Raw genomic sequence first — 16,197 nt, 5'->3', positions numbered from 1 at the left:
TCTGTTGGGACCTGATGTATCTATCCCAGAATACTATGATTCCTTCATATGCTATGTGGTAAATGACTAAAATGTTACAAGCCCACTCCATCTTGTTGAATTACACCGTTTAAATTATGAGAAAGACATGCTATATAAAACATACCACATCTCCAAAGGAAAGTTTTTTTTCTCCAATGCAACAATTACCACAGATATAATTTTTAAAGTATTATAGGTGAAAGTGATGGTCAATTTATGTGTTGCATTGATTGGGCCATGGTGTCCAGACATTTATTTGGTCAACATTATTTTGTATGTTTTTGTATCTCGATTGACAGTAACATTGGAATATGGGATGAGTAAAGCTGAGTCCCATCCACAATGTGCATAGACTTTGCCCAGTTAGTTGAAGGTCTTGAAGGAACAAAGACCTCCCTGATTAAAAGCAAGTCAACCAATCTTTAGAAATGCTTTGTCAGGTCAAGGAAGTTCCCTTCTGTTCTTAGTTTGTTTTTATTATCAAAGTGTTGGATTTTTGAAAATGTCTTTGAATCCAACCAAACTGCTATCAACAATGTCCACTAAGGTCACCAATAACTTCCACATTGCTAAGTTTATTGTCAGTCCTCATCTTCATCTTGTTTGATCTCTCACTCTTTCCTCCTTGAAATTTTACCTTTTCTTAGCTCCCAGATAATGACATTCCTGGTTTTCCTCCTACGTAAAGTTCTTTTGTTGTCTGTATCTACACTCCCCTGGTTATTCTTTCCAGCTTCAATTCCCAATGTATCCTAAACAGAAAACCTAAACTTTCCTCACTGCAATCCACTCCTCCACAGTCCTTCCCATCTCAGGAAATAGTAACTCCATTCTTAAATTTCCTAAGTTTTCAAACGGTACACTTATCCTTGGTTCTCCAATATGTCTAAAATTTTTTCCATGTTTTTTTTATCGATGCAGTGAAGTTGTACATAATGATGGGATTTATTATTACATATTCATACATGCACACAATATAACAATATAATTTGGGGCTGGGGTTGTGGCTCAGTGGTATAGCACTTGCCTAGAATGTGTGAGGCACTGGGATGGATTCTCAGTAGCACATATAAATAAATAAATAAATAAATAAATAAATAAATAAATAAATAAAATGTCCACAAACAACATCAACAAAAACAATTTTTTTGATTCTTAAAAAAATAATAATAATTTGGCCAATGTCACCCTGAGAGGTATCTAAAAATTTTGTTCAGAATATGACACCTTCTCACCACCTCCACTTATGATAACCTGGCTCAAGGGGACAATAATTTCTGGCTTCACTTACCATGGTAGCTCTCTGTTCCTGCCCTTGCTCTCTTCCAACACATTCTCAACAGATCAGTCAGAGTGAGCCTTAAACACTCAAGTCAGGTCATGTTCTGCTTCTCAGAACGCTTCAATTATTTCTTATTTCACAAAGAGTAAAAGACAAAGTACCTGCCCCTCCTTACCATAATCATGTGTTTCCTCAACCACTTCAATTCTCTGTTGCTCATGCTGTTCTGGTCATGTTGGTCTCCTTACAGACCCCCAGGTACAATGGGCATCCTGCCTCAGGGTTGCTGGACATGCTTGTTGTGCTATCTGGCATGCCTGCTTCCTGTGACGTTCCATTCAGGTTTTTGCTCAAACATGACCTTCTCAGGGGGACCTTGTTCAATGACCCTATTTAAATTTGAAAGTTCTTTCACTATTCTGTTCCTGCTTTACTTTTCTTCTTAGGACTTATTACTATCCAGTGGATTATATAATTTATTTAGTTATCCACCCTTACTCCCAATTAATGGATTATATAATTTATTTAGTTATACACCCCTGTTTATTTAGTATCCACCCCTATTCCCAATATGGAAGTGCTAGGAAAGAAGGATATTTGCTTTGATCCCAGTTGAAACTCTGTGCCCATTACACTGTCTAAAACATAACAGGCACTCAATGAAATAGTTTTTAAAAATCCAGAAATAGCATCACAAGAAAGTTATATTTTGTACATAGCAGAAGAAACTGCCAACCAAAGCTAAAAAGACTTCTCAAGAGAGGACATGGGACTGGGAAAGAAGAAGATAGGGGCTCCTGTCTTTAGTCTGCAGACTTGAAATACTATTTGGACTTTTCAAACAACTTATTTCATACAGTAATATGGAATTTCTGACATTCTATTGGTTTTCCACCAACAGAACAATTTCATATCTAATGGATGCAGTATTTTGATAAGACTGAAGTAGAGCAAATTATTATATTCTATGCATGCATGATTATGCTAAAATGAACCCCAAACCTACGTATAACTATAATGCACTAATAAAGACATTTAAAAATACGTAAAATTTTAAATTATTCTAAATAATTTTGTTGTGGAAAATATAAATGAAACTTCAGAAGACAAAAAGGAAATAATTAACAGATTTGGCTATGTTAAAGTAAAATGACTATATGCTCAAAAGCTGAAGAAAAAGGTAAAACACAATCAAAAGACCGGAAGAAAAAGTAAGCAACAGAGGAAAAGTTAATATTCAAAACAGAGAAATGGCTCACCAATTTAACCAGAACTGACAAAGTAACCCAGCAGGAAGCAAAACTATTAAAGGAAAAAAAAGAAAGAAAAACTACTAAACAGTCACAGTTGCACTAAATCACTGCACACTTTAAGGTGTTTGTTAAATATATACCTCTACCATAAATAAGTTTTGCCATTTATGTTAGCATATTGCTTATGAGACTTCTTTTTAAAACATACAGGATCTGTAGGTGTTTTAATAATTTGGCTTTTGGGAGGAAAACAGAATTCCACAACACAATGGATTCGTTTCATCTACTTATAACAAAGGAACTATTTAACAAGATAAAATAAAACTAAGAGACAATCATCAAACTTATTTAATTTACAAAAAAATCAACTTCTAATCTGTGGTCACTGGTTGAAGTGTTTCCTTAAGTGAACAAACTTTTTCTTTCTTTTTTTCCCCCCTAGAAACATGGTTTGTGTACACACATTCTTTTTTAAACAGAATTCTTTTGTTATATGTTTCTATTCTCAGGTATCTTCCTCTATTCTCTTTTCTCAGTGGTATCTAAAGAAACTTCTATGTACATAACCCTTGTGATAGTCTCTGGCTGTATGTTAAAACAAGTATTTAGACCAGGAACAAATAATGTCATAATGCATCCTGGAGTTTAGGTCTGTAACATCCTTAAAGGTCCATGTGTTAAAGCCCTGTTCCCCAAAGTGGTAATATTGGGAGGTGGTAGAAAATTTAAGAGATGGGGTCTAGTCCTTTAGGCCATACCATCAAAGGGGACTGTGGGATTCTGGTCTCTTCTTGTGTCTTGCCCATTAGGTGAATGGTTTTACCATGTGTGGTTGCCATAATGTGCCATTACAGGCCCCAAAGTGATAGGAACAATTGATTGTGGACTGCAAATCTCCAATATTGGAGCTATATAAACATTTTCTCTTATTAAGTTTATTATTTCAGGTATTTGCTACTTTGAAAAAAAATTGATTAACACAATGCAAACATATTACACTCTATTGGCTGAATTTTTCCCTTTGCCATAGAAAAGTATGGAAAGAAAACTATTGTTTCTAAGACTAGGAGTTGAATGCAGTGAATGGCTATACTCCATAACCACAGTTTGCAAATCCAAAATCCTATCCAAGCCAGACAGGTAGAAAAATCATCAGGTGCATTCTGCCAATGGTAATATATCTATAACATATTCAGTCTTTGAAGACTGAACCCCTCTTGGGTTACTTTTACTTCTCCACAGATGAAACTACAGATGAAGTACACATATAACAGGAGAATGTTAACTGATATCCTGTCAAAACTGGCAATATAATGAGGAGTGGTGGGGATTGTACTGAATAACTAGAGAGCCCGTATCCCATTTAAGCAGTTATCCATAACTTAGCTCAAGTTAGATAATGATGTTGGAATGTGAAGGCCTAGTCTGGTCAAATCTTTTGTTTTGCCAAAGGAGCTCTAAATTTGTATATAAATTGTTCATTTTCAGGTCTAACCAAAAGTATATCTTTATCTAAACATAGCCTGTTGATTGTCTGTGAGCCACTAACTTGCTATGTTATGATTCATGATATTCTCATTCAACCAATATGGTCTCCTATTTTCATCCGTAACTGGGTGATGTAGAATTGTCTCTTGGAGGCACAAAACCCTCTGCCTTTCCAAAGAAATGATTTTTCTAGGTCATGGGATATTTTCATGCTGAACTTCACCAGCTCATGCTAAATTCTTTTATCCAACGAACTCTTAATTCCACCCAATCTAGTCCTCGGCTTGTTTTAGCAATTATTTCCTATCTCAGATATTCAACCTTACCATAGGAATCATCATCTCTGCTTACAAAAATAATCATACATCTTTACTCACTAAAATATTCCTATCCTCAGCTATAAAAACTGCCTTGAACTTAACTGCTATCTTTCACTGTAAACTGTTATTCCTGACACCTTGCAATTTGGGTCCCAGTAAAACTGTTTCTCAGATGTTATCAGTGACTCCAAGTTACCAGATCCAATTGCATATCGTTTTCTGCATACTCTATAAAGAAATCCATATTGTTGACCATCTCTTTACTTTTGGACTTTAATTCAAATCTACCGATTAAATATTCATTTTATAAAACTTCTAAATGTTAAAAGAGAGACTCAGAGTAAAAACCTACATTTTGTTCTTTGCCTACAATTTTACACAAAGAATGATGCTGATACCAATGCTTACAGAAACATAATTCACAAGAGCCAAGTTATGGAACCAGCCAAAGTGTTCCTCAACAGATGAATGGATAAAGAAAATGTGGTATCTATACACAATGGAGCTTTATTCAACCTTAAATAAGAATGACATTATGTCATTTACTGGTAAGTGGATGGATCTGGAGAACATCATGCTAAATACACCAGATTCAGAAAGTCAAGAGTTGAATGTTTTCTCTCATATGTACAAAGTAGAGAAGTGGCTGGGGACTTTAAAAAAAGGAGGGGATCACACAAAAACAGAAGACTGTTATGCTTTGGATATGAGTATCCCCCAAAAGCTCTTGTGTGAGCAATACAAGAAGGTTTAGAGGAGAAATGATTGGGTTGTGAGAGTCTTAACCCAATCAGTGAATTAATCTCCTGATAGGGATTAACTGAGTGGTAACTGAAGTCGTAGGGTGTGGATAGAGGAGGTGGGAATTTGGAGTGTGGCTTTGAGGAATATATTTGTATCTGGCAAGTGGAGATCTCTTTCTGTGCTTCCTGATCATCACATGGGCTGGTTCCCTCTGCTACACTCTTCCACCATGATGTTCTGCCTTATCTCAAGCCCTGAGGAATGGTGCTAGATTTCTTCTAGAGCCCTGAGAAATGGAGCTGTACTTCTATGGACTGAGACCTCTGAAACCATGAGCCCTCAAATAAACTTTTCCTCCTTTAGAATTGTTCTGTTTGGGTAATTAAGACACATCAGCAAAAAAGCTGCTAAAACAAAGATCAATAGAGTAAAGGAAGGGAATTGAGAGGGATGGAGGAGGGTAGGGCAAAGGGAAGGACTGGGGAATTTACCAAATTATGCTATGTCATGTATAGATATACTATAATTAATCCTGCTTTTCTATATAATTACAATGTACTAATTGAAATATAATACATAAAATAATATATACTGAATGTATATATGAATATGGCATAACAAATTCCACTATTACATATAATTATGATGTACCAATAATGCTGAGTATAAAAATTAGGTAAAACTTCAAGTAATGTGTAAATTACTTAGCTTGATGTTCAAGATCTCACACTGGCAAGTAACCAAACTAAGCTTCCAGCCTTATTATCTACATATCACCCAAACTTAAATAGGCCCTGGACTCTGCAACATTCACGTTTTCTTCCCATGCTGCTTACATCTTTATCCCCTGCTGCTAACTAGAATTCCATTTGACCTTTGGTGCCAGTTATAATGTTATCTCTTGAGGATTAAGGCTCTGACTGCCTCAGTTGAATGAATCCTCTTCCTCTGGAATCAGCATTTTACAGTACTCACCACATGTTACTTTGTGTCACAAGGATCCATTGGAAGTATATATTCTATCTAATTCACTGCATAAGATCCTAAAGCAGGCAGAGTAGGTACAACTGTCTATTTTTGAATCAGCAGAAGCATGCAGAAATAACTGTCTCTTATCATACCTCCCAGTATCCAAGCTCTCACACTGACTCTGCTCGGCTAGGAAACTGGTTTTGGTCAATGGGACATTGCAGGCAAAGGCTTCAAAAGCACTCACAGGCTGGAGACTTCTTTTTCTTGTGGCTCTCCAGACTCAGACTTGTGATGGGCAGAGTTTAGTGCAGGGTGAAAGACCATGTGAAATAAACAAGTTCACCCAGCTGAGCTCTCCAAATCAACCAGATCCCAGCCAATGCACCAGACTGTAAAGCACCTCAAGCTGAACCAGACCAGGAGAACAGCAGGTGACCACGGAAACATGGGAATAAATTCCTGGTGACTTAAGCTGATCAGGGATGTAAGGAGAGGTGTTCATTAACACAGCATGTGTTAATTATCTAGCACACACTATTTTTCTGAAACAAGTAAAAAATTAATGATCATTCAATTCTCTCTTATATTTACACTACAAACTGTAATATTCCATATGTGCACAGAGTTTCTGTTTTGTTTCATAAAATAAAAATCCAGAGGGAAGCACATGTAAAACGTGGATCTGAATTCAGGATGCATCATTTACTATCTTCTAGATATTAGGTAAATACTGTAAACTTTCCGGGCCTTATTTTCAATATTGTAAAATAGATATAATAGTAAAAACCTCAGGGTATTGAAGACAATATGTTTAAAATACATATGCATATGTGCATACAATGTCTAAATCATTTCTTTGATAATCAGGAGATAGTATCATTGTGTATATAAATGTTAATCTTAAAGATGCTGAAGCAGTTGATCTCTAAAACTGTGTTTCCACACTACTAACTATAATCAGTAATGAAAGGAGAGAACTTCTCAACATGCTTAAAGATGACTAAAATGCAAGAGATTGAAAGTGAAATGCAGATGATAATAATTTTGATGCCCTAATGATTTCTAGATATCTTTGCCACCATTCATACCATCCCTTGGCATCTCCAAACTAGAAATTTCTCCCTCCAATACAGATTAGAAAAATAATGGTAAGGTCCAGTTATATATGGGGTTCAGACAATGGTTATTTACCCACATTATGGGAATAGCAAATCATAACAAAATAAAATCAAGAAGTTATTCAAGAAGAAAAAAGTTTTTTTAGAAGTTTTGAATAATTCAGTTAATCAGATGATTTAAAAAGTATAGGCATTGTTACTTGAATACAAGGATGGCACCAAGGGGATGCATTTTCATCCTCTATCAAAATATATATAATGCTTTACCAAGCTAGAGTGTCTAGAAAGCTTCCTGATTAGTAACCAAGGAACATTATGAAATCCTTTGTGTCCAGCCCACTGAGCCTATTTAATACAAAGGTTCATGCTACCCACACTAATATCAGAGCATGCTAATGCAAATATGCTCATTTAAGATAAATAATATAATAATTGTGAAGAAAGCAACAGAAAGAAATAAATCCTCTTCCGTGACCAATTGCTCACCTATATATGTTCCACTGTTGTTACCAGCATATGCAGCATCTTCTGGATGGAGTGTAAAAGCATACAGAACAAAAGCCAAGAAATAAAGCAGAACAGTTAGAAGCCCAGCCACTGATGCAAAAAATAAATTACTCAAAACAATCATGTAAAGCACAGCATAGAACAGCCCTCACAATGCCACTCTTAAACATAAAACATTTTGTTTTATATTTAAGTTTTAATATTTTGAAATATCATGCAGGGTGTTTTTTTTCAACCTTCTTCAGAGGTTCCTTGATGAAGTTCCAAGAAAATTATTATAAAAGACTTGTCTGAAATGTTTTTGCTTTTACAGTTAATAAAACTATAGCACTTGATGCCCAAATAAAATTGACTTTGGTAAATCAGGCTCTTGGACAATATGTAAAGTATAGCACTTATTTTGGCTCATTGGAATAGACAAAAAGGTTAAAATTAAAATATATTCTTTCTATGGACAGGTACTCATTCCATGTTGGAAAGGAATAAAGGAATAATATTTCCATTTTTATTTAAAAAATAGATGAAAGTAAATAATGTGCCATGCAGTGAAACACTGATTATGTACTTAAGATTTTAGCCTCCAATATTCAAATAAATACACCCCTAGATTAACACAGACTGGAGATATGGTTCAGAAGTAGAGCACTTGCCTAGCACGTGTGAGTCCCTGGGCTCAATCCAAAACCGCTACTACTATTACTACTAATAATACTAATAATATGGTAGAGAAGATGGTCCCTATATCCTTATTCAAAGTAAGTCTGTCAATATATTTAAATACACTGAACATATGTCAGTATATTTGAATACATTCTTTATTCACCTTAAAGACTACTGATAAGAGACAAACGTCATGTGCTATTTGAGATTATATCCTATATTTCTTCTATGAGAAGCAAAAAACAAACAAACAAAAAACAAAACACAAAAACAAATGAAAAGTACAATTCTTTCAAAAACAAAGTAAAACCATGAGTTTTGGTACTGAAATGTCAAGATGGAGGTATGGATGTACAAGAAAGTTCTCTTTCATAACTGCCTGGTATATTTGCTTTAATCCTATTACTTAGGATAACTAAATAAATCACTAGGCTATTCAGGGGAACTTTCATACATGTACCTTTAATTTCCTCTGAGAAGCACAAAGAAAATGAGAAAGGGTATGGTTAAATGAGCAGAAAATACAATTAAAGTAGGAAAATGTTGCATCCAAGAAAAAAACCAAAATACACCTACCACACTCAACTGCTTCCTCATCTTAGAAAAGCCAAAGGGGAAAAAAAGAAATGTATTTAAATGTTTCAAAATTATTAGTTAACAATTAGAATTTTAGACTGCAGTATAGACTTAGTCTAAAATGACTTTTACGCTTTAGTAAAAAACACAAAGCCTTCATGTAACAACCAAAAGGGAAAATAACCAGAAAGAAATCCTCAGCGATTTTTCAAAATGATACCTTGAATAAGAGAATTTGATTTATTTTCATAGATTGGTTGTCTTTATAAATCAATGTTTAAGACATTGGAAGAAGTTTCATGATAAATATGGTCAAAAGAAGAAGAAATTTTAGCAACAATAAATTTTGCCCTTAAAACGTCTAAATATCCTGACAATGATCAATTTATTATACACATCAAATGAGTCAGGTGGATCCCTTTGTTTTCATTTTGTCTATATCATCTGATAAAAAGTATCTTAAAAAATGAAAGACCTAAACAGTTCTTAAATTACTAATTGGATAGTTAAATCTGATGAGACTCACTTTCAGTAAAGGATGAAAAATGTTCCGGGAACATCCACAAAACCAAACCAAACCATGAGTTAAGATCAAACATATTTTACAACATGACTATATAGAGTAAATAGGAGCAGTAAGAACACTTCTCTGCTCACTTTCTCCGCAACTACAAAATGGCAGTCAGAAAACACTTGGGGCAAAGTGTATACCATTGTATTTTTATTTTCAAATACACATGGTCTTCTAACTGTGTTGGTTCTACTTGACAAATATTAGCAAATATGATAAGCAAACCATTAGTATTCAGGCTCATTTTATGAATTACCCAAGTTGTGAGTTTATTTATGCATATTTCCTTGTAGCTCCAAAATGTCATGTGCACCTAAAATGAATCATCAGAAAATAAAAAGCAAACTACATGATATAGATTAACCCTACCAGACATATAGGCATGATGGAAATAAAGAGTAGTTAGTTACAACCAATAATCATGAAATCTCCTGGACTCTGCTACAAGGTGAACTGTTAAGCAGTATCTACATTTTTTGATAGGAATATTAGGATAAATTGAGTATTGCATCCTTGATTAAAAACTCAATGTCATGGTAATCAGATGATAAAAAGCATGCCACAAAACAAAAAATTAAAATGCCAAGACCAATCTACAATAAAAATAAACACTCTATATTAGAGTTACATATATTTCATATTCTAATAAAAGGTCATAAATATGCTGCTAATTTTCCAAAAGAATATTTCCCCATACAATTCTTTAGAAAAGGAATGATACATTTTTGCATGACAGAGCCACACACATGTGTCCAGTAGCAAGTTCATGCTTAATAGACATAAGTAGGAAAAACAAAGAAACACATTCTCTTAGAATTAGCAAGTTAGAAAAAGGAAGAAATATATATAAAAAGTTGATTACAGAAGAAAGCCAACCACATGGTTCTTACTATGTTCAAGGAACTGTTCTAGGTACATTAAATGCATAAAGTTATTTATTTCTCCAACAACTCTATAAGGGCCAATACTATTATCCCCTTTTTATAGATGGGACAATAATCAACAAGTGGCAAATGAGGGATGTGGACACAGTCTGGTTCCAGACTTCTTAGTGTCTAATTATAATGCTATATTATTATGCTAAAATCATTTGATGATTACTCAGTCCTTGGGCTAGAAAACAAAATGAGGGGAGAAGTAAAGACATGAGGTTTTTTCCAAGACTCCTATCTACTCCCATTACCTCCCAACACATTTCCCTATTGCAGTTTCCCCACAACATCCCAAGAGTGGTTCTCTTTCCAGTGGTATCAGGAGTCCACCATCCACTAACTTGCAGCACTGAAGAACAGGAGAGAAAAGAGAACCACGGGAGGCTAAAAAGCACATTAAGAGATAAATTTAAGCCAGGCACAGTGGCATAAGCCTATAATCCCAGTGGCTCGGATCACAAATTCAAGGTCATCCTCCACAACTTTGGGAGATCTTAAACAACTCAGAAGACTCTGTTACAAAATAAAACACTTAATGGGCTGGGGAGCATGGTTCAGTGGTAAAGTACCCCTGGGTTTCAATCCCCAGCACAACAAACAAACAGAAAATGGGGAAGAGATAAATTTACTATCTCAGAGAATGGACTGGAAAGGCTCTCATGAGGAACATGAGATGAGCTCTGCAATTGGCCATTCCACTGAATACAACTCTTAGTGGTACATATCTGACACTCTTGACAACTGGAGCAATCTTAGGTCTACACTGTTGAGGTATTGTGTACATGGGCAAGACAAAATCTGCTTTTCTGTTTCCTTTACCCTCCTATTAAAAAATCTCCCCTAAAATTCTGCAATAATCCATGTCCACATACCAGATTTTTAACCAACTCTTTCCTACCTGCATGGCACTGGGTCTCCAGGACAAAATCCAGGGAATGTTTTAAAACCCGTCAAAGTAGACAAATCTACTCTGAAGGTGTTTTGGAAGCAACACTATCGGATATGCAAAGAGAAGGCAATTTACTGAGACTAAAAGGTGGTAATAATATCTCATCCATATAATCAAGGAAGTACTAGGACATGAGACTTACAACCTAGTTCATTTGCACCTCTTTCTACACAAACCTTGAACTTTGGGGGTCTTCAAATGTTAATATTAAAATAGAATAGTTTGGATCTGGAACGTCTCCCACATTTCCATGTTTTGGATAGAGGTATGGTCATCAGTTTGGCACTATTAGCAAGTGGTAGAATTTTTTAGGAGATGGTGCCTAGTGAGAGGTCTTCCAGTCTCTGAGGGCGTGGTTTTGAAAGGGACTGTGGGACCCAAGGGAGCAGCTTTGCTCCACTGTATGCTCTCACCCCAGTGCGCTGCCTAGTCACAGGCTCAAAAACAGCAAAGCCCAGTCATTCACAGGCTGGGACCTTCAAAGTTTCGAGCTAAAGTAAACCTGTTCTTTTATAAGTTGATTATCTCAGGCATTTGCTAAGATAACAGAAAGCTGACTAATCTATACAGGAAAATACTTTTAGAAAATTTTTTAAAACTCCATGTGTTTCTGTTTACTGAAAATCCTATTAAGAAAATGTTTGACAGTGTTTACACATACAAACCTAATTTTCACAACATAAGCAATCTATTTGTTTCTGAATTAACTCTATGTGTGAAAACACTGAATAAACATTATTGAGTATGCCAGGAGGAATGTACTCAACTTGAAAAGCTTTATTAAAACAACCTGTAGAGTTCCTGTCATATATTTCTTACATATGTGGCCTTCTAAGATATTGGGACCATGTACAGGGAATTCATTATTTCAGTGCTTAACTTCTTTCCCTGGATAAAGTGATCTGCATTCCACAGTGTGCTTGTCTTGAAAGAAGCAGGTAACACCTTGTTTGAATGGACACCCTGTGTCTGCCCTTGAATATTTTCTTTTTATCCACATAAACAATTAAAATTGGTTGAAACAAATTATAAAATTTTGGTTTTAAGTTCTAAGCTTTAAAATGTCAAAAACTACTCTCATTTCTTTTATGACAAATTTTATGAGATACTTTTAAAAATATTTCAAATTAGTATTATTTAAATTGTCATATTAGAAATGTTCAGGTATACTTTGATAACTAAAAAAGGAAATAAAAGTACTGAAAATAAAAATCATACTTGAATGTTCTGCTGTAATATATACTATACAACAAAGAGCTATTTCTCCATCCTTCCTGAATACCATTTATACTTCATTTAAATACAAATTATATCCTATTGAAGTCAGCATTAATGTAATTAGGAAGACAATTCTTAACACACACATTTAGATTTCAATAGAAGAGGAACAAACAATATTTCAAATAAATTCACATTTCTTTTAGGTCAGGTGATATCATATGCTTATAAATGCAAAACTACAAAAGTAATTACTTTAAAGTATTTTGAAACAGAAATGTAAGGTACCAACAATTTTCCATTATAAAAAACTACTCCTGTATGTGACTTGAGACATAATATTCACCTATACTTATTTTCAGAACACTTAAACTCCCTCTTTTATGTAATAAACCAAAATTCATCATATCAAAGAAAGTCTATCAGACATCTAGGTCTGCTGTTTTGTCTCTGTTACTGATACAAATATATTAGGTGGAAGCCTATCATTAGATGATGGGAGGAAGGAAAATAAAGTTCTTTTAAAGATTTTTGTTGTTGTTGTTGTTGTTACAAACGCAATTCCTCCAAAAAGCAGAAAAGGGGAAGAAAGGAGATGAGTCCCCATATTAAGCTTCTAAGATTTAAGAATATTTTCATTTTAAGAGTCCCAATCCCAAAAAAACAACTGCTGAATGTTTTCTCTGATATAAGGAGGTTGACTCATAGAGGGGTAGGGAGGGGGAGCATGGGAGAAATAGATGAATTCTAAATAGGGAAGAGGGGTGGGAGGGAAAGGAAGTAGGCAGGGGATTGGCAAGGATGGTAGAATGTGATGGACGTCATTATACAAAGTACATGTATAAAGACCCGAATTGGATGTCAACCTACTTTATATACAGAGATATGAAAAATTGTGGTATATATGTGTATTAAGAATTGTAATGCAAAAAAACCAAAGTACATGTATAAAGGTATAAATTGGCATGAACATACTTTACATACAAAGATATGAAAAACTGTGCTTTATATGTGTAATAAGGATTGTAATGGATTCCACTGCTGTTGTGTATTTAAAAAAATAAAATAAATAAAAGATAAAAAAGAAAGAAAGAAGGTAGGAGAAATGGTGGCCTGAGTAAAGGTTGGCTTGGGTCCAATATTAAAAGACTATAAACTTTATTAGGGTAGAGGTTATTTATTTCATTCACCAAGAATAAAATTATATTGTTTTGTCTCTGTTGTCTTAAAAAAAGTCGATTTTTTCGATTTTAGGTATGTTTAATTTTAGGAAGCAAATTATTTTGTTTGGGAAGCCTAGTTTTTGGATATGTAGTAGATAAGCCAAGATTCTTAAGAGGAGATAAAAACCAAGCTTACAAAGACGAATGCCACCTACATTGTGAGTTTTGCATAAGGATGCAAATTTCAAAGCCTAAAGAGGTTCTTATTATCATATCTCCTGACTTTATTTACCTTAGAGTCAGGAACCAGAGCTCTAGCACAAATATAACTGCAAAGATAACAAGATTAGAATTTGCCATTCCTTTTTGCTTTCTATGTTGATATTAATTGAACCTCTACATTTCCAGAGTCATCTTCCATGAACTTTTTCTCCACGGAAAACTTCAGTATGGTGATATACTTAAGAATTAAATACAGAGTAAGATCATAGCAATATAAGCAATCACCCAGGAACAAAAATTAACCAATTAACACATATTACTAGATGACTAAGTTCATTATTCCAGACCCAATGCTTATAATATCTTCCTGGCATTTAAAGGCACTTGTAAAAGTAAGTACGGAAAATTTTCATCACTATAAGTTTTTCATAAAGTTGTAACACCAACATGAAAGAATTATTCTTTAAGAAATTTAACATTTTATTTAGCACTGTCAGAAACTTTTCTTAAGTTTTCATGAATATTCAAAATCATAAAAATTATTTTATAGATTATAATTTAGCAAAGGGCATGATAACAAGAACTTCCTATTCCAAAAATCTAAGTACCAAATGTTGACTCTAAGAAGCAGTGAGTCAGATGACCTTTAAATGATACAGCTATATTTAAAGAATCACTACCAAATCCACAGGTTAAAATGCTTTTAAATGCCACTAAGAATGTTCAGAACCAACACAATGACTTATGAACAGACTTTAAGTTTATAAAACAATATTCAAAGATCAAACAGAATTTCATTTCTTTCAGAATAAAGACACTAGCCTTCTATAATTTCCACATAAACATACTGTGTCTGAACTAAGGCCATATTTACCTTAGCCTGAAGATTTATTTGGATATTCCTTGGCTAGCTTTACTTAAAAATAAATAACACCTAGATATGAGAACAAATAATACATCTTTTAGTGAATCAATACCTACTTTAAAAGAAAAGAGAGAAGTGGGGGAAGTAAGAAAACGGAAGATCAAGAAACATTTCTAAATGGCATTCAAGAAGCCAAAAGAAAAAAAAAGTCAAAAAAATGAATACTTCTCAGATCTAAACACTGAAGTGTTAACATCAAAAAAACTGTGCAAATCAATAGGTGAAAAACCTTTTATTATAATTAATGCTGTCTACATACACACATATACACACACTCTTCTCACATTCAAATTCACACACATCTATACCAAATTCAATGTGGGAGAGCTACTGAAAAGTCAGTCACCTTTGTGTATATAGTTTTGCAAAGAAATACAATTGATTTAAAATTTTAAATAAACAAAAATTCATAATTATAATAAATCATAAATTTCTAAGTTGTCTTATGATTCAAACAAACTGGAGTCTGCATTCGGCTTTAAGTGGTCATATTTCCCTCATTTTTTCAGTGACGCATGTTTATCCATTAAATGTGGGTACACCTCTGATCTAATGCTCCCTGAAAGAGCCAGTCAGGTGAATATCTCAACGTTCCTTTCAGCAGGGAGTTGCCAATGAAAAGTCGCCATGCTTAGAAATAATGCACCATTAAATTTTAAGCCATCTGATGTCTTAGGATGCCACACGTATTATGACAATTTTTTTTCCTTCTGCACTGATTTAACGTAGCAAGAACAAGCAGGCTTTTGAATCAGTATTCTACTTAAAGTATTTGCTTGCTATGGGATTTATATTCAACTGTAGTCTGGCTCCCTTACTTTGTGATTCCTGGGCTCTAAGATTCTACAAACTGACAGAAAAAACAGGAGATGTGAAAAATGCAACAATACTAAAAACAGATGTTGGTGTAAAATTCCAGGGCATTTCACTTTTTAATGTACAATTTCTATGCTTAAAACAAGGAACCTTTTTTTAACTATTAAAAGAAAACCAGAACCATGAAACATTTAGGGAGATTAAACTGAAATTTATGAACTGGAGACTCGAGAGGGCATGAGGTGGGAAGTAAAGAAAAGCTGAGAGAAGGGTAAGACGAAAGAAAAACAAACAAACAGTGTTTTTCAGCAGCTGTACATCATTCTTTTCCTTACTCTCATTTTCTTGGAATCTAGTCTGATGATAAAATCCAATCATATGAAACAAAGGTCAGAGTTTTAATGATTTATAATTTGTGGATATAATCTGTGGATAAGAAAGGAATTATGAATCATAATTA

At 34.2% G+C, this 16,197-nt stretch overlaps 1 protein-coding gene across 4 annotated transcripts in view; it reads right to left on the bottom strand.

Moving 5' to 3' along the window:
- The window catches only part of Mpp7 (MAGUK p55 scaffold protein 7), a 235,856-nt gene that overhangs the window by 41,354 nt on the left and 178,305 nt on the right, over nucleotides 1-16,197 (bottom strand). The gene's annotated exons all lie outside the window — the stretch shown is intronic.

Source organism: Callospermophilus lateralis, chromosome 13, assembly GCF_048772815.1.
Source record: "Callospermophilus lateralis isolate mCalLat2 chromosome 13, mCalLat2.hap1, whole genome shotgun sequence".
NCBI classification, from domain to species: Eukaryota; Metazoa; Chordata; class Mammalia; order Rodentia; family Sciuridae; genus Callospermophilus; species Callospermophilus lateralis.
The sequence above is the reverse complement of the archived record's forward strand: the minus strand, read 5'-3'. Positions and strand labels throughout refer to the sequence as shown.